Source organism: Dipodomys ordii, unplaced genomic scaffold (assembly GCF_000151885.1).
Source record: "Dipodomys ordii isolate 6190 unplaced genomic scaffold, Dord_2.0 Scaffold56, whole genome shotgun sequence".
In the NCBI taxonomy this organism is placed as follows: Eukaryota; Metazoa; Chordata; class Mammalia; order Rodentia; family Heteromyidae; genus Dipodomys; species Dipodomys ordii.
The window spans coordinates 972,099-991,243 of record NW_012267272.1 but is presented as its reverse complement, the minus strand read 5'-3'; the positions used below and the strand labels follow the sequence as shown (position 1 = coordinate 991,243).

At 44.9% G+C, this 19,145-nt stretch overlaps 1 protein-coding gene across 3 annotated transcripts in view; it reads left to right on the top strand.

Annotated features, from left to right (window-relative positions):
* The window catches only part of Plxna4 (plexin A4), a 422,862-nt gene that overhangs the window by 309,624 nt on the left and 94,093 nt on the right, over window positions 1-19,145 (top strand). The window lies entirely within an intron of this gene.

The following is a 19,145-nucleotide window of genomic DNA, read 5'->3' as shown; positions in this document are numbered from 1 at the left end:
AAAGATATCCATCGCCTTTGTTTTTCTGCCTGCCTTCCACATCGTTGCCTAAGTCTTGGTTGCCTTGTCCGGCAGAGTTGTTGAGCTCGAACTCCTGACCTAGTCGGGGAATCATAGAAGACAAGTGGCTTCCAGGACCAGCATTGCCTGCTCCTTGGGCCCACTTAGAGCCATAATCTGCCTCTCTCAGGGGTACACACCTGTACTTGAGCCAGCAACGCATCCCTCCCTTGCAGATGACACCTCTCTCTTTGAGTGCATAGGAATAAGCCTAACAAATGTATTAACTGATTTAACTGTATGTATTAACTAGGGGAAGCTAGTAGATAAACAACCTTGTTTTTCACTAAGCAATTTGGGACAGGTAGGCTCTTCCCCTTGGTGCCACTGGCTCATTAAAAAACAATAACAACAACAAGACCTCAGCTCTATCCTAAAGCCATCTAGGACAGTCCCACCCTCATAATGCCCCATCTGCCTACTACTGAAGAAGGAGGAAGAAGCCCACCAGTTTCCTGCCAATGGTCCATTGGAAACCAAGTTGTAAACAGTCACGATGTGTTTCAGAGCATTTCTGCCCCCATTCATCAGCCAGAGCATCATTAATAATCCACAGTCTAATGACAGAGATGAATATTGGAGCAGAGCGCAGGGAGGCTGGCACACCAGAGCAGCGAGGCGGATGAGCAGGGTGACTTCTTAGCTCCATGCCAGGTGTAACCTTCTCCCCACAACCAGTCCTACCCAGAATGATTTATTGATATACTAAACGGATTGTTATAATTAAAATTGATTTTGGGCTTTAGCCTGGTCTGAAAGGACTGGGTCAAGTTCAAGAGAGAAAGAGAACAGTCCAAGGAAATGGGAATGTGCTGTCCATTCCCCATATATCTTAGATGGTTAAAGGTAGCAGTTGCTTCTCATTTTATAGATGAGAAAACAGCAGCCCTGAGAGGTTGACCTATCTGGCCAGCCTCAGATGGCAAGGTAAAGAAGAGCTGGGGTTGGATTTGAGTCTGCTAGACTCTGTGTGTATAGGTGACCAAAGAGCCCATGTACTGGGCACTGGACAAGGACACCTTACCAAGGGGTGATGAGTAGGGGGCTGATGTCTAACCATGTCTTGTAGGCTAGGTATGAAGGGACATTGCTATCCAGAGTCTCTGTTACAGGCATCATTGGGAACTGTTTGCTCTAGGAACCAGCTGCTGCTGACCAGCAAGCTGGACTCCCGACGTCCATCTGTGCCCATCTGGCCCCTCGTCTCATAGCCCAGGGCTGAAATGCTGCACTGGAGCCTGTGCATGACAGCCCTCAGAGGGCTCTGTCACGGAGGTGGCTATGCACTGGGCCTTGGTGTGTCCACCCAGGGAGGTGCTGCAGGCAGGGAGCTGAGATCTGGTTTATAGACATGGCTTAAAGATGGCACCTGTGTCTAACACATACATACCTGGGTACATATGGAAGATGAAGCTGAGGTTGCAGGCATTATCACATGTGTGTATAAATTGTAGACCAATCCAGAGAGAGAGAAGGGGGGGGAGAGAGTCATGTTCATTGGCAAACTTTGTAAACGGACTCTGAGCCCTTCCCCATCCTTAGCTGTCCGCCCCAGGTCCTCAGCAAGTGCAGAGTCTCAGAAATCCTGGGAGCATCACCGCTCCTATCTCCCGTAGGTCCTCTTGGGCAGATCCTATTAGACTGTGCAGGAGAGCAAGCAGGGATACGTGAATGGGACAGTCCTTAAAGATATGACAGAAGACTCCTTTATTGTGTCTTTTCTTAGCCTAATCTTTGATAGGCTGTTTTTAGAGCAGTTTTAGGTCCACAGAAATTTGAATAGAAAGAATTCTCACAGACCCACTCCCAACCCCAGATTTTCTCTAGTACCCATATTCCCCACCAGAGTGGACACCTGGTACACTTCATGAAGCTGCTTTGGCACATCATTGTCACCCAGAGCCCAGAATTTATACTCAGCCTCTCTCTTACTGCTATTTATTTAATAAGTTTGGATACATGTACAATGACATGCGCCCATCATTGTAACCCCCTACAGAGTATTTTCCTTTTATTTATTTATTTTTTATTGTCAAGGTGATATACAGAGAGGTTACAGTTACATAAGTCAGGTAATAAGTACATTTCTTGTTGAACTTGCTATCCCCTCTCTCCTTTTTCTCCCACTTTCCCTCCTCCCCCATCCTCCCTCCCAAGTTGTACAGATAATTTCCAACATATTGTCTTGTGAGTATCGCTGTTCCGTTGGTTCCCCCTTTGTCTTTTGTCTCACCATTCTGTTGTTCCCCTTCCCTTCCCAAAGTCAGATAAACATATATACAATACCCATGGTACCAAAATCAAATACAGGGACAACAGGGAATAAACCATAGGGGGAAGAACACACAAAAGAAACAAGAAATCACATGGTACATTAAAAAAAGAACAACAACAAAGAAAAACCTCTTATATCCATTTCACTTTGCATCATCTTATATGGTCATACTACAGAGTATTTTCCAATAGCCTAATATCCTCTCTGTTCTGCTTATTCATCCTTCCTTTCCACCTGATCCCTGGTAACCTCTGACCTTTTTACTGTCTCCATTGTTTCAATATAATCATATAGTTGGAGTCATATAAAAGTTTTTTGATGGATTTCTCATATGCATGTAGGGTCCTTCCATGTTTTCTCATGACTTGATAGCTCAGCTTTTTGGGTACTGAATAAATAGTCCTTTGTCAAAGGTATCTGTTTATTTGCCAGGTCACCAAATGCAGGTTATCTTAGTTGCTTCCAAATGTATATGGTGATGAGGAAAGCTGCTACGAACACCAGTTGGCAGGTCTAGTTTGTTTTCCATCTGCCTAACTAGACTACCACTCACAAAAGGAAGAAAACCCAAGATATATCAGTGAGTTGACTGGCTGAAAGAACTTGAGAGTACACATCTCACTCCACAGGTGCCCAAAGAATCCCTGATCCCTGAAGGGGGTGGGGCTCCACATCTGGGTGCTAGTGACAAACATGCCACTCTAGGGCTAAGAGAAATATAGAGCAAACTCCCCACCCTTTGCTTCTGTAATTATCAGTAGATTACCATGGTGTGCAAGCAATAAATGAGCACAATGGGGCAGATAAACAGTTCATGCAGCATTTTATGCTCTTTCATAAGTCTTGTCTGATTATAGTTAATGAAGTGCCCATTCTAACTGTTTTCCTTCAAATTGGGTGTCACAAGTGGACACCATGCATAAATGGCTGCAATGAATGGTTGAGCCAATGAAAGACTGGATTTGTTCTGTTCCTTCGTTCTCAAATGAGTTTTGTGTAGCCAACCAGACCCTCCTACTCCTTGTCTTTTCCCATGTTTGCTTGTGATTTGGATGATGTGGGCAGCTTTTTCAGCATCACAAAAACATAAACTTCAGCATTCACTCCCAAATGCTGGGCAGCAGCATCCCCAGGACACAGGCCAGCCCTGAAGCCAGAAGACTTGGAGCCAGTAGAACAACTCCATAATTGATAAAGTCTCTTGGAGTCAGGGACACCATTTCCTCCTGACTTCTGCCAGAGTGACATCTGTCCATACTGAGCGACTGCCTAGAATCCTACTTGGCCCCAGAAGGTAGAACCTTGTTTGGGAAATGTGCCCTGAATGTAGAGCTTGCTTGCCAGGGAGCACCCTGGCTAAAGAGCAACCCTAAGATGTGTTTGCATGAGACCTTGCTGACCCTGGCTGGGCCACACCAGTGTCCATGAAGACACATGCCCATGGACTTGCTGCTGCCCGGCACTGTGAGAAAGGAGAGAGGAGGCTATGCTATGCCAGGAAACAGCCATAGGTCCTAGATAAAATGACCTCATAGAGTCGTGGCCCTGCCACTCTCTGGCTGCATGCCATTGTACAAGTCACTTAACCTCTTCCAACCATGTCTTCATGTGTAAAATAGAAGTTACCACCTCTGACCTGGCTGCTTTGTCAGGTAGTGGTGGCGGTCACATGCAATCATGGCTGTGAAATTGCTTTATCAATCGTGCACGTCCAGCTGTCCAGTGGGTGTCCAGACCCACCTCACTATGCCGCTGAGCTCAGGCATCCCTCCACCTGCTCCATCTATGGCTCCAAGGCCATCATCCTTTGATGAACTCTTCTGCTCCATCATTCTATGGCCAGTTTTCCAAAAGCCAGCCCATTGTCAGGGCCATCAGTGGTGGTTGAAGAGGAGGGAAGCGGTACAGTGCTTTGGAAAAACACAGTCAGTCCTTGGAAATTCTGGTTTTACTGCTCTGTGTGTGGCCTGAACACCAGGATTTTTAACAACTCTGTAGCCATTTCTGATGCTCAACTGCGTTTGGAAGCTGTTAGCGGTGACACTGATTCCTGCCTTTCCCTCCTCCCTGGCACTGAGCAAGGGCCCTCCCTGTTGTCCCCTTGAAGTGAGAGGATCCCCCAGGGTGACCTACCGCTCAGCAAATGGCAGCCTAGTAAGCTTGCCAGGAGGGCTGTAGAGCCCAAACCAGCCCCACTAGGCCTGAGAGATGATAGGCCCAGGTCAGGCTATGATCCCAGAAGCATTACAGGTAGATTTAATGGGAGAGAAAAGCACCTCATCACATGCTACCTGCTCTAAATGCTCACATTGGTGTCCTCACTGCTGCCTCGGCCCTGTGTCCCACAGGTTTGTTTGCCAACTCAGCCGATGTCCTGAATATAATCGTGTCTAGAGGTTACATCCTCCAGTCCCTGTCATAGCAGGGGTTTCTGGATCCTGTGCCAACACCACCATGCTAGGCCTCACCGCCTGACCCCGGCCTGCCAGACATGACATGCCAACTCATGTCCTCACATGCCAGCACGCAGCGTGGCCTCTTGCACCTGGCTTAGAGCCAGCTTGATTTTCTGTCCCAGCCCCACTGCCAACTTGTAATTCTGCCCGTTCACAGAGGTCAGGGGCATCCTGAATAAAAAAAATCTGTAGTTACCGAGGCCTGCTTTCATCTGAGAGTTAACGACTCTCCCCTACTTCCATCTAGCCTGCTTGGGTGCTAGGAGTAGAAGATGGACTCCTGGGATTCTCTTCCAGCCCTTTGTGATCCAAAGCAGAGGGAGAGGGAGAGCACGATGACTGGCTAGAGAGGTGTGGGGCTGGCTGTTCTTTCAAGCACCATTAATAGAGGGGGGTTCCACCAAGCTAAGACCAGGGCGTACCACTGAGGGCGGCCGGTGGCTGAGTCAGGGTTACAATTGTAAGCTCTCAACACAGCTGTCCCAAGGCTCTATCCTTTAACAGTACCACTCAGAAGACCATCAAGGGCAGAAGGGGTCACCTCCCAAGGGTCCCTCTAGACACTTCTGAAGTTGAACTCTAAAGTCAACCTTTCTTCTTTAGGGGGATATCGTATTTTCCAAGAGAAGCAAACACCCTCATTGACCTTACCAGAATAACAATTGTTACTGATTTGGCGCAAATGCTCCTGGAATAGCTTTACAGGAATTGTAGTATTTAATCATTTGACTATTATTATTATTATTATTTGACTATATTATTACTTAGTAGCCTTTTCTTGGGGGCTTGAAAATGATGAATGAATTGGACAAACCAAGAGTTTAGATTGCAACTCCTTCATGCCAACTGCTACATAAGCCTGTCATCATAACACAGATGCCAGAACTCGTGCTCAGCATTGGGTCACCATGAGCTGCCACCTTCTCATCCCTGAGGGACTCTGTGCTTCTAGATCCTTCTCTACCACCTGAACTTTGATATTGAGACCTTTGGATATAACAGAGTAAACTGGGAGAGAGGGTAACTCAGGTTTGGGGCTTTCCCCCAGGCAAACCCAGACATTTCCTTTACCAGGAGCAGGGGCCTCCTCGCCTCCCCATACGACCTCCTGCCTGCAAGTATTTCTGACCTCTCTCAGCCTGCCGTCTAAAAATAGTTCTGGCAGCTGGTTCTTATTTGGGACGGAGAAGTCTGTTAGGAGCCTTCACTTTGATGTGGGTCAGATTATTCCACTGCACAAGACATGGAATGTGTAAGTTATCCACACAGCCACACTTCTTCCCTGGAAAATGAACTTCTTAATGGAAACTAACCAAAGCTACAGTCCAACAGATTAGCTGCTGGTAGATATTATCTCTTTAGCAGCTTTTTAAAAAATGACATTTTTCATGGCATGAGGCTTCTAGCTGTCTTCCCTGTCCCACCCAGAGATGGGCAAAGATGGACATCATCAAGCACTTACAACAGGACTTAGCTGACATCTAACAAGGGAGGGCCTTCATTAGTCCCATTAGGCAGATGAGGAAACCAAGACTCAAGGACATAAAGGAAATGGCCCAAAGTCACTCTTTTGACAAAGTGGACTTAAACCTAAGCCTGGATCCAAAAGCCTGTGCTGTCTCTATCCAGTGAGGCTGAACTTGAGCACCATGCCTCCTGCTACTGACCCCTTACTTACCCACTGTTTGTGTTAAGGTTGAGAGAAATGGCAACAGTCCATGTTGGTACCATCATAGTTTATTATCACAAGTTGTGGTCCTTTTCTTTCTTAGCATTCAAAGTCTATGTGATAGCATCATGCTATGTTTCCATGGTCACAAGAACTAGGGTAGGGGCAGAGCAGAGCATGGCTGTTATGTAGACAGATTAAGTGCCAAAATGGAGTGAAATTGAAACACATCCTGGAGTGAGACTCCAGGGCATTTTTAGTCTTAAGGTGGTTGGTTATTCAGCTTGAAGAGACAACAGAGATCTATTTAGATGTAATAACTGGGAGACAGAGAGGGGAAGATACCTGTCCAAGGTCTTAACAGCAATTTGGGGATGGTTAGATCTGAGTCTAGGATGCTTGCTGGTCTCAGGCCCCCTAGCCCAGTGATTTCCAGAAGCCAGTGATGACTCAATATGGAAACTAACCTGACCCAAGCTCAATGCATGATGGACCTAGGTGGAGATGCAATTGTCCTTGCCTAGCCTAGTAGCTTCTGTGGGAGATGGAGTCTTGTCCGTGTTGTGTGGGCATAATATGGATGTCTGGGGAGGTGGGGGAAGCAGGTGGCAGAGAAGCTCACTTGATATGTTAACTAATTATGTTGCTACCTAGCAACATAATTTAATGGGCTAGTTGACGTTTCAAGGAGAAAACTCTTGCTGGCTGGACCAAGATGCACTTCCAGTGTGCTATTGTGTACTTCCGGGCTGCTGTTGGTCATAAAGTGACCAAAGACCGAGAAACTGACCAGCCATGAGCCCTCTTCATAGTTCTAGAATGTTAGAAATCATATGAGTGTTCTTTTTTTTAAAAAACTAAACCTCTGACCCTAAAATAAATTTGGAGCTGACTAGTTAAGTAAATTGGTTTTAAAGTCTAAAGGTTAAACTGTCCTTTTAAACATGATTTTAATTTCTCTAGTCAAAAATGTTTTAAATTATATCCTGTCTGGGGAAAAAAATGTAAGTCCTCCAGAGTTAACCCATTATCAGTTCTATTATCTCTCTGGAAGGCACTCTTTGCAAAATAAATGAATAAATAAGCCCGTATATATAAATACATGCTTACACAGTTGTCTGTTTAAAATTTAAAAAAAAGGAAAGTTCTGGGCACTTGTGGCTCACGCCTATAATCCTAGCTGCTCAGGAGGCTGAGATCTGAGAATTGTGGTTCAAAGCCAGCTCGGTCAGTAAAGTCCATGAGACTTATCTCTAATTAAGCCCAGAAAACCAGAAGTAGAGCTGTGGCTCAAAGTGAAAGAGCACTAGCCTTGAAGGAAAGAGCTCTGGGACAATGCCTTGTCCCTGAGTTCAAGCCCCACAACTGATAAAAAGAAGAAAAGAGGCAATAGTAGCACTTGCTTGTAATATCAATACTTGGGATGCTGTGGTCTCTGTCACCTCCTTCTAAGTAAGAGCTATCAGCGCCTGGGTTCCTAAGAGGTGCCTACCTCAATGGGACCTACAAGGCTTCAATTCCTTTCCTAAGTGAGATTTCTTTTAGAAGGAACATGTCTGTCTCCTATCCAAAGTATCTGCATACCCAACAGCTGTAAGAGAAGGTGTGTTTATTTGTAAATACAATCCTGTAGCCCAGATCACCCAGGTATACATGACAATGTCATATGATCATACCTCCACATATCTGGGCACACTCTGTCGGGCTGCTACATGCCTGCTCACATAAATGACCATTTGCACATATTACATTTAGTTTCAACAGGCAGACCATTGCTGGGACACTGGATAGCAATATTACTGACAGGAAGTCAGAGCGAAGGAGAAGGCTCTGGATAGAGAAAGAGTGCCCACCCTGCCTGCCCTGTCTGTTCATACAAAGAACCAGAGCCAGCCAGCCAGAGGGTTCAGCATATGTCTCATGACCAGCTTGGCTCAGCTGCCTGCCAGGCCTGGAGGAAGGTGTCCCCATGCCAGTTCCTCCCCCACCCTCTTCTCCTTGGCTGCTGGAACAAAGGGCCCTGTTGAGCAGGCTGAGCTTAGGAAACTCGGGCCAGAAGGTCCCCTGCCCTGGCTCAGATGGCACCATTGTCTTTGTCAGTGTCACTGGTGAAAGATGGCTGGAGCAGGAGCAGCACTTTGATCCCCAGGACAAAACTTCTGGCCACCTGCTGGATGAGAGGAGGAGGGAGCCTCATAGCTCCCACTAAATGTGGGTTCCAGGTGTCTCCTTCTTCCTTCCCCATAACCTTGAGATTAGGTCAAGACCACGCACCTTAACCAGGAGTCATTATTGAAGGATTAGATGACAGAAGAATGGTATTGGTAGCTGTATGGCCTTGGGTAAATTTCTACAGGCACAGAAAAACTGAGTGACAGAGTTAGATTATCACCAAGGTCTCTCATCATATTAACCATGTAAATCCCCAAACACTGTCCCCTTCTAACTTCCATGCTGCCTATTTATTGGGCTTCTCTCTGGGCAGGATGTGAGAATGACTATTTGTTTTTCTTTACCAGATGCATGGGGATGACCTAGGCCAATGCCCACCTTGCAACATGATAGCCCTGAAGATCAGGTCTCCTGGGCCTATTGTGTAATTGTGAGCACAATAGCCCAGAACAAGGAGATTTTGACTTCTACATTATGAGATGAACTGGTGGCAAAAATTCAGAAATGATGTTTTAGGTTGGAACCAAGATTTCCAAGTCAGGAGTCTCCTTGAGATTCTTAGAATATGCAGTCAAGTGTTCACACTCGTACCTGCCCCTTTTCAGTTATGGTGTATGTGCAGAATAGGTGGCAGGGCATGAGAGACAACTTTTGTTTGAGAAAGATGCTGGAGCAATACATGGTGACATGTCATTCACCTGCAGCACTGCTGCAGTAATCCTCAAAACACCCCCCAGGAAATGTGAATGAGGGAAAAGAGACTCAGGGAGGGCGCTGTCACAGGAAGTTGTCTAGGGAGGGGAAGGAAGTTGTCTAAGTCATACAGGAAGTAGTAGATACGGAACACAAACCCAGGTCTGTCTATCCCCCAAATCTTTGCTTCTTAAAGTCACTGAAATAAAGCTATTTCAAACTTTGTCTTCCTCCCTGACCTTACTAGAAGAGGAAGACTGTGTAAAGACCAATTTCTGGTCTCTCTTCAGGCTCCCACAAGGTGCTGGTTTCTCTGACCATGGTGGAATGTGGGATTTAGGGAATGGTGCTCAGCTCTTGAACTCAGCCACATGCTCCTATTTTTATAGTAAGACTCTTTTTTTTTTTTGCTAGTTGTGGGGCCTGAACTCTGGGCCTGGGTACTGTCCCTCAGCTCTTTAACTCAAGGCTAGCACTCTACCACTTGAGCCACAGTGACACTTCAGGCTTTTTCTACTTATATGGTGCTGAGGAATCGAACCCAGGGCCTCATGCATGCAAGGCAAGCACGCCACCACTGAGCCACCTTCCCAGCTTCAACAATAAGACTCTTGCAGTACTTTAAAATGTTCAATCAAGACCTGAGTTCAATAGCAAGACCAGAGATTTCCTTATTTCCCGGGCTGTGTATAGAAGCCAGCAATGCTTGGTGGGCACAATGGTGGGCTACAGCCCCAACTTCAGTTTAGTTTCCATTTTTGTCTTGGCCTTGCTGCATGACCTTGGGCAAACTACCCAGCCTCTCTGGGTCATGGGTTTTCCATCTGTGCAACAGGGAAGGGTCTCCCTCTGTTGCTTGGTGAGGGGCCTGGCTAATGACGATCGTATGCCAGTGCAACACAGCCCACATGGGAGGTGTGAGGATGGGGTGATTTCTTGAGGCTCCGTGTGAAACTCAGAGTGCTCCCCGCCTAGCTACCACCGCTTGCTAATGAGAAGCAGCATATGTTGATGATTCCGGCGCCGGCACTCACTCCTTGGCTGTCCGAGTTCCCAGAGCAAACTGGCTTCCTATTAGGCATTTATACTTATTAATAGCAGCAAATTGCAGCCCTCCGCAACATCTGCTACTTTTCATTTGCAGAAAGCTTCCCAGACCATTTGTACTAGCAATACCCTGTGACCAATTGTGCAAGGCAGAACGTAACTGAATCCCACCCCCTCTGAACATGGATTAACTGAGGCCTAATGACAGGAACAACTTTGCCAAGGTCACCAGAATAGATTAGAGCTTGGCCCCCAGCCTCCCCATCCCCCACCTCATGCACTGGAGATATTGTCCTTGCCATTCTAAAATTTAACAACATTGATCCCAGAACTCCTGTTTATAGACAAGGAATGACAGCACTGGCAGCCAGAGCTGTAGACCTTGATCCTGTATATCAGCTTCCTCTCAAGCTTGATTCCTGGATTAGCCTCATGGCTCACTTACAAGCAGGGAGAATTAGAAAATTCAAAACAGACCTATTCTTGAGGAACTCTGATCACTGCCATATAGACAAAATCATTTCTGGACTCTAGGCAGCCAGGCAGTTCCTACAGCCGATCCAAGAACTTCCAGAGAGCTGTATTCTCTTTCTAGATTCTTCCGTGTTACTTAGCCTTGGACTGGACTTTCCTAAGATCTACCAATACATCAAATTACAAGAGCATGGCTGCTGTAGGAGGACCTGAAAAGATCGATTGGTCATATTGGAGTCAGCTGTCGATGGTCTCTGAACATGCACCTGCTACATCTAACCTCAATATCTCTCTGACATTGGTACCCAGGATGGAAAGAAGCTACAGAACTGCAACTTAACTCTCCTCTGTTTGACCTCTTCCCCTCTATTTCTCTCAAAACCTTTGTGCTCCACTATGACTCTGCTCAGAACCTGTGTCTTAGCCAGCTATACCACAAAGCTTATCATAAGCCAAGCCATCATAGAGCAATCATATGTCAGCCGTCTTGGCCAAGCTTGGCTGGCATTCCCACCATAAGCTGGTTTGTCTCCTAGCCATGCATTAGACTCGGGTCTTATTCTGTGTAGGTTTAGGTTAAAGAGAAAGCAGCTACCTGGGGAATGGCAGTAGGAGAAGTCTAGGAGGGCAAAGGCAAACACTTGTTGACCTTGTGTAATCCTGCTGGCCAAAACCAATATTTAAGAGTCTTGACCCAGAGTCAAGGAGCAGAAAGTACATTCCTGTTCACTATGAGACCACAGCAGTGGCTACATAAATCGCTGCCTTAGAGAAATGAAGCACTGGGACATGTGATTCAGTCTGGCCAGCTCCTATCCTCTACTTCTCTTATTCGTCAGCCACCTGTGAGAAAGGATGTCAATGGAGCCCTCAGAATTTCCTGGCCTTCTCATCCGGAGATGCCAGTCCCGACAGTCAGGAGCTTCTGTAGAATCCTCGCAGGGCTCCAAGTCAGAAGCAATAAAGCCAGGAAAGACAGCCAGAGGCCACCAAAGGGAAAAAAGACCTGTGGAGAGACTGGGAGGGGCCGCCCAAGACCACACCACTGAGATGCCAGTGTGATGCTGAGTTATTCTTAAAGTCTCAGAGGGCATTAACATTCCTCAACTCTGCTCAGGGACAGGAGACAGGCCGACAGCATGAAGGATGGTTCCGAATTCCACATCTGCAAAGCTTGACAACTCCCCAGAAGCCTCTTGGAGTTTCTTAATGGGTCGTCTTGCCTCTTTCTTCCTTTTCTTTTCTTTTTTTCTTTTTTTGACAGTTTTGAAGGCAATTGGGTATTTAAGAAGCCTTTTGGACATTTAAATTAACTCCAGCCATCAGGCTCAATGTAGCCACTGTGGCATTAGCATCCAATTATAAGAGTAGAGATGGAGTAATAACTCACATTTCAACCAGGATGTCAAATACTTAAACAAATGAGAGATACACTCAGAGACTGTATGTTGTGTGTATGGAACACTTCTGAGTGTAACCCGCAGAGCAGCAGCCACTGTTTGGAATGTGAACAGTATTAGGCAAAGAAAGGGAAACTCCATTGCTACAGAAAAGCATCTTGCAAAATAACAGGGAAATCAGAGGTAGGGGCTGGCCAATGGGAAACCAGACAGGATGGATCTATCCCAGTTTCTCCAGCAATCATAAGATGCCCAGCTTGCAGGCCTTCTAGGCTTGGAAGTCAGCTCACCAGTTGTGGAAACTTAGAAAAAAGAATAAGGCCAGGAATTGAAGCCCTGTATAGGTCTCTTTGATTTGTTCTCAGTTATTTCTCTTCCTGTCCTAGGCCAGATTTGTTTATTAGTGGCTTCTGATCACAGGACTGGACAAATAAGAAAGATAATGACAACCATGATCATAATGATGATGTTGATAAAAGTAAACAATGAAGCTGGCATTGGCAGCTCATACCTGTAATCCTAGCTACTCAGGAGGCCAAGATTTGAGGATCACAGTTTGAAGCCAGCCTGGGCAGGAAAAGTCCATGAGACTCTTATCTCCAGTTGACCACCAGAAAACTGGAAAGAAAACTTTAAGCTGTGGCTTAAAGTAGTAGAGTGCTAACCTTGAGCAAAAAAGCTCAGAGACAGCATTCAGGCTCTCGGTTCAAGCCCCACAATTGACAAAAGAAAAGAAAAGGAACACCAAAGCAGAGATTCGATAGTAGAAAAATAATTGTCTCAACTCGGGGACCATTTGACACCACAAGAACTATTTGAATTTCAGCCCCTCCTCTATGCCTCTTGAAGGGGGTGGAGCCGTGGGAAAGCTCTTCATTGGAGAAGCCTGTGGCATTATTTTTTCAAGTCAGGAAGTGGCTATTCAGAGCTGAAGAAGAATAGAGCCAGTTACATAGCATTGCTTGATAAGGTGACATTCATCCCTCAACCTTTTGTCTGTTGAGATTAAGTTGCAGAGTGGAGTGATGCTTATCTTTTTATTGAAGGATCTCAGAGTATTTCATAAACATGAATATTAGTCAACCAAAAGAAAGCTCTTTCCTTGTCCTAGGGAGACAAGCAGAGAACAAATGTTCTTATATCTACTCTGTTGCACTGAAGATGAGATCATTTGCCAAAGCCATTCAAAAGATGATTTTCTAAGAAAAATATGTTAATATGTTTGTAAAATATAAATAACATGAAGTTTACCTGTGGTGTAGCCACCACGACTATGCACCTCCTGAACTTTTCAGATTCCCAAACTCAGATCTTGTACCCATTGATCTCATTCTCCTCTGTCCAATCCCTGAAAACCTCCATTCTGCTTTCCCTTCACGAATCTGGCTATTCCTGGGACCCTATACAAATGAATTCTATGTCTGTTTATTCATTTGCATCTGACTTATTTCATTTAGGGGCATGTCCTTGAAGTTCATCTAGAATTACATTTTCCTATTTACTACTAAATAATATTCCACTATATGTATGTATGTATGTGTATACATACATATACACATACCTTTCTTCCACTTTTGAGAAATAGTGAATAGTTCTGCTTTGAACATTTCCAATTTACCTTTGAGACTCTGGTTTTCAGTTCTTTTAAGTGTGTTCTTAGAAAGGAATTTGATGGATCTGGTGGCAATTCTACATCTAAATTTTCAAGGAATTGGATACTGGATACTGTTTAGTGGGTTTTTGCACAGAGCAAGGATACTGTGCCAACTGTATACAGACCACGCCTTCACTCCTGGGGCAAAGAACTACAATCTCCGCCTTCCCCACAGCATGGCAGTAGTATGTGTAAGGGCCCAAAGAGGTTGTAGAGCTCCATCTCTGAAAACAGCAAAGACCATAAATTGCAACCCTATCAGCCAACACCTCTCTGAGAGTTCAGTGGCCAGAAGACAGCCCTCAATCTTCTGTGGTCTCAAAATATCCATCATTATGATAGATTAGGCCACACTATCATCTGATTTGTTCTCCGAACAGAAGAAGTCTCTCCACATACTGACTTCCTCTTTTTACCTCTTCCTGTGGTCTGAATTCCCTCACTCAGTTAATTAGCATTCTTGGCACTGTACTGAAGATTTGAATCAGCGTGGGGTGCTTTTAATTAATCGTGTGGCTTTGCATCTGGAGTACTTTGTGTTCCAGGGTCAGGAGAGGAGCCAGAGGTGGGGGGTGGACAGGTGGCTTTGTTTGGTGTGAGGTATGTATATGAAGAATCCAGATATTTGAGGGGAGAGAAAGAGAGAGAGAGAGAGAGAGAGAGAGAGACTTACAGGGGCAAGGTGGCTCTGAAGCCATCTGGATACTTGTGCAAAGTACTAGCAAAGTGTGGAAGGCAACCAGGGACATTAGTACATATGCATGAACCAAGGTAAGTGACTGGAGTAAAATCTGGTTTTCTGTAGTGATTTTAAGTGTCAGGAAAACTTCTGATGCTTTCCAGAACTGCCCATGGGGTGGGGAGTAAGGCAGAGCAATGATGTAGCTGGGAGAGATGCAGCCAATGGGATCTAACTTGGACACAGAGGAGTGAGGTACTGAAAAGGAGCTAGAATGTCAGAAGTGAAAAGGAGTTTAGAACTAGACCTGCCAGTACCTCATTTACATGTGATAGAAAAGAGGCCCCTACAGAGAGTTGCTCATGTTCACCCTGGGAGCCATGGGCAAAGCCCCCCAGGACTTGTGACCCTTTCCCACAGAGACGCACGTACATAAAATTGGAGAGCAGCACAGAGCCATGACGAGAGCTGATGAAGTACTGCATAAGTCCAGGAAGCTCGGATAACTCCAGGGATAGCTCCAGAGTTTTATCTGAAGGATTGAGAGTTGAATGTTTTAGAGGCAGATGTCTTGGTTCAAGGAGAAAAATGACACAATGAAGGGACTAGAGAAGAAACTGTCTCCCAGATCTGTTCAACTCCAAATAGACTTCATGAGGCCTGGAAGCCTCTTAGAGTTCTCTGTGATGTGGGGGAAAGGTGAAGTGACCTGGCAAAGCCGGGCATGGTGGTCCATGCCTACAATCCCAACTACACAGGAGGTGTAGGTAGAAAGAAGGACGATGGCCCCAAAGTAGTCCTGGGATGGGAAGTAGGGAGCCAGACCCTAACTGAAAAAAAAAAAAACAACTAAAAAGCAAAAGTGGAATGAAGAAGTATGGCTAAATTTTTAGAGCATTTGCTTTCTAATCATGAATCCCTAAGTTCAAACCCCATTTCAGGGGAGAAAGAAAATGGTGACAAGCAATCAGGAATAAGATGTGAATGGTGATATCAATGTTACTAGGTGATACCTTAGTAACATTACTTGGAAAGTACTGAGCCATTTACAAAGCACTTTTTTGTGGCAGCACTGGGTCTTGAACTCAGAGGCAAGCACACTCTTGTTTAGCTTCTTTGCTTAAGGCTGGAGCTCTACCACTTGAGTCACAATTCCACTTCCAGCCTTATTGCTAGCTAATGGGAGATACAGGATCTCTTGGATTTGTCTGCCCCATGTGACTTCAAACCAAGATCCTTGGATCTCAGCCTTCTGAGTGGCTAGAATTACAGGTGTGAGCCACCAGCCTATAATACACTTTCATACCTATGGTGTTATCTACACTTTGGGAAGCAGTGATCTCCGTGTCTAAGGATGAATGAAACAAAGACGCAGAGACAATAGGATCTCCTTGTTAATAAATGGCAGAGCCAGACTTTGAACCCAGCCCTTCAAGACCCTACACTCCTTTCACCCCAGTAAGAAGTTATTCCTGTTTAAAAATCAAGAGAAGGACTTTAAAATCCCAGGGCATTGATATTATTAAACACTGCATGCAATGATATTATTAAACACTGCATGCAAGATACTTTTAGAATGCAAAGGTTTCTGAGGCTATCAGATTCACGAAGCGGCTGGCTCTTTACCTAAAGTAGCATATATCCCCAGCACTGCAGGGCTTGTGTCATCCCACCCAGATTATAGGACATGTCCATAGGAGAGGCTGAGGACACATGCCATCCCACCCGGATTACAGGACATGTCAACAGGAGAAGCTGAGGAGAATGTTTTAGACCCAGAAAAACACTGTTGATTGAACCAAGCCGTGATTTTCTCTTCAATACCATGGTAAAATATGGAATGCCAAACAGCTGGAACCGATGAAAACATTATTATATTCTTATGGTTCCCAACTTTTACCATCTAAGGCCCCTCTTATTATTTTTTTCTCCCTCCGGGCATTATGTTTTGAAAGATTCTGTCTACTAAACAAACTGCATTTATTAAGTAATAATATATTTCCTAGTTTTAATATAGGGCATGCATCATGAGTATGCATAAAGTCATAAAACAGGAACAATCCAATTTCCATTAGGCTTTTGGAAATACTGAAAATAGCTTGTGAACTTCCTTCCCACTCATGAATTCCTAGGAGTCTGGGTCCTTTGGGTTAGGAGCAACTAAGCATGTGCTTACGTGACTGGCATGGTTGTGCCTGCTTAAGGAGGAACAGACAAGGAAGTGAAAAAGAGGCAACAAGAAGAGGGTAAATTTCTGGCTGCATGTGAAACCAGCAGGGTGATTTGTAAGAGTCTGATTGTCAAGGTTAATTATGAAGACAGCAAGGTCATGTGCAGATAGAACCCAGGCCTGGCCCATGCAAATTACCTGAGCAGTATCAGAAGGGGAGATAAAATTCTAAATGTGCAAAAAAGACATCAAGAAAGGGCTGCTAAAGTCAAGAGAAAAGTTGGAAGAATGAGAGTAAGAGACTGCAAGGTGACTTGAAAGAAAGAAAGCCACTGGGTAGTCATTAAAAAGAATCAATTTATAGTTTGAAGAACAAAAAATACATACAAAAGGTTCAAGTACCAGTGGCCTATAATTATTACAACTCAGAAGGCTGAAATCTAAGGATCCTGGTCCAAAGCTAGCCAAAGCAAGAAAGTCTACGAGACTCTTATCTACAATTAACTAGCAAAAAGCTGGAAATGGAGTTGTGGCTCAAGTAGTAGAACACCACCCTTGAGCCAAAAAAATGTTAAGGGACAGCACCCAGCCTCTCAGTTCAAACCCCAGTACACACACACACACACACACACACACACACACAACCATAAAAAGGAACAAGAAAATTTAGGGGAAAGAAATCATGTGGGACTTGAGCTTAATTAATTCCAAAAGAGACCTTCAAGACTAATTGAACAGGAGCTGGTGCCAATCTGCCTACATGTGAGTTACAAGTAGCCCCTGTGAGGTGGACATAATTTTACACAGGCAGATGCCCTAGGAAACAGCAGGGAAAAGATACCATTTGTTCATGAGCAATGAGGCCCAGCCAGATCAACACAATCTAGTTTTCTGCGCCTGTTGTCTGATGACGAAAACCACACCAGATTCTTCTAGCTCAAGCTGAAAGACCAGGCAGGAAGTCCTCTATTGAGAATTAAAAAAAAAAAAAACACCAAAACACCTTTTTGTAAAGAAGAAACTGGCAAAATGGAGAATAAAGACCATCATGTCTATAAAAAGAAAATAAAAATTCTATTTGATGCCTATAAGTAAGTACCTACTATGCAGTGAGTGCTGGAGAGGCACATCAGGAGACATCAAGGCAAAGCTGCATTGAAGAACAAAGAAATTCAAGTTATTTAAGAGCATGCAGGAAATGGAGGCATTTGATCTAAGCAAAAATGTCATGTGGAACACTTCACGTTAACAAGCTGCTGCGGAAAGCAAATGTGAGGTTTTGGGGGGTTGGAGAGGAAGCCTGGAGTCAAGGACAGGGCGTGGGGAGGAGGAGAATTGCAAGTCTGCTCTTTAAAAACACCAGAGTGAGAATCCAGTGGAGCCAGTTGGCTAGCTGTAAGAAGAAAAAGGCAGAGCAGGGACCAGCCACAGAGGGAGCTAGGCCCTTTGTGGAAAAGGCCAGGAGAAACAAAAGGCTGGAACCACAGAAATACTGAGACCCAACGGAAGGTTCAGAAAGAAAAGGAAATGCTGTAGTAAACATGAGATTTTTCTAAAATGCCAGCTTGGGCAGGAAAGTCTGTGAGACTCTTATCTCTCATTAAATACCAAAAAAGCCAGAGGTGGAGCTATGGCTCAGGTGGTAAAACACTAGTCTTGAGCAAAATAGCTCAGGCACAGTGCTCAGGCCCTGAGTTCAAGCCCCAGGACCTCCTCATACACACACACACACACACACACACACACACACACACACACACAAATGGGGTTCAGGTTTATTACACTGATGGTAAGGCAAATAAACATGAGCTGTTAGATACACAAGGATAAAAAATGGTGGACATGATGTGGCCCATCATCGTGCTTCCTGTTCCCATACTGCTTTGGGCTCCAGCTCAAATGCCTCTTCCCAGAACTCCCTGATTTCCTGCTCAAATGTTTCTTCTTTCCATAATGCTCTTTCATTGAGTTGGGTGTCTGCTCAACCAAGAGTCAGGGTAATGCATGCACATCAGCACCAAGTCCAGGAGTGGAGACTTGGGAGGAGCCCTGTACAATATAAACCACCCTCACAGAGGTCTCCTCTTTGGGGCCCCTCTCTTTCCCTTACTCTATCTGCTTTTTAACAACTTCCCTGCCTTTTAATTCTTTAGTAAGCAGAGAAAACAAATCCATACCCCTAGATGGCATCAATGGGAAACAAAGATGGGATGGGTTGGATATTCACAGGGATATTTGGGGGTCGTGGTAGTGGGAAAATTGAAATGTGCACTATGTATCTTTTATAATAACTTAATGGGAACTCTGTGGATTCTGTATTCCTGGACATCTTTTAAAACATAGTTGACAGCTGTACTATGCATGTCAGGATCCAAGGATCACCCACAATCATCTGG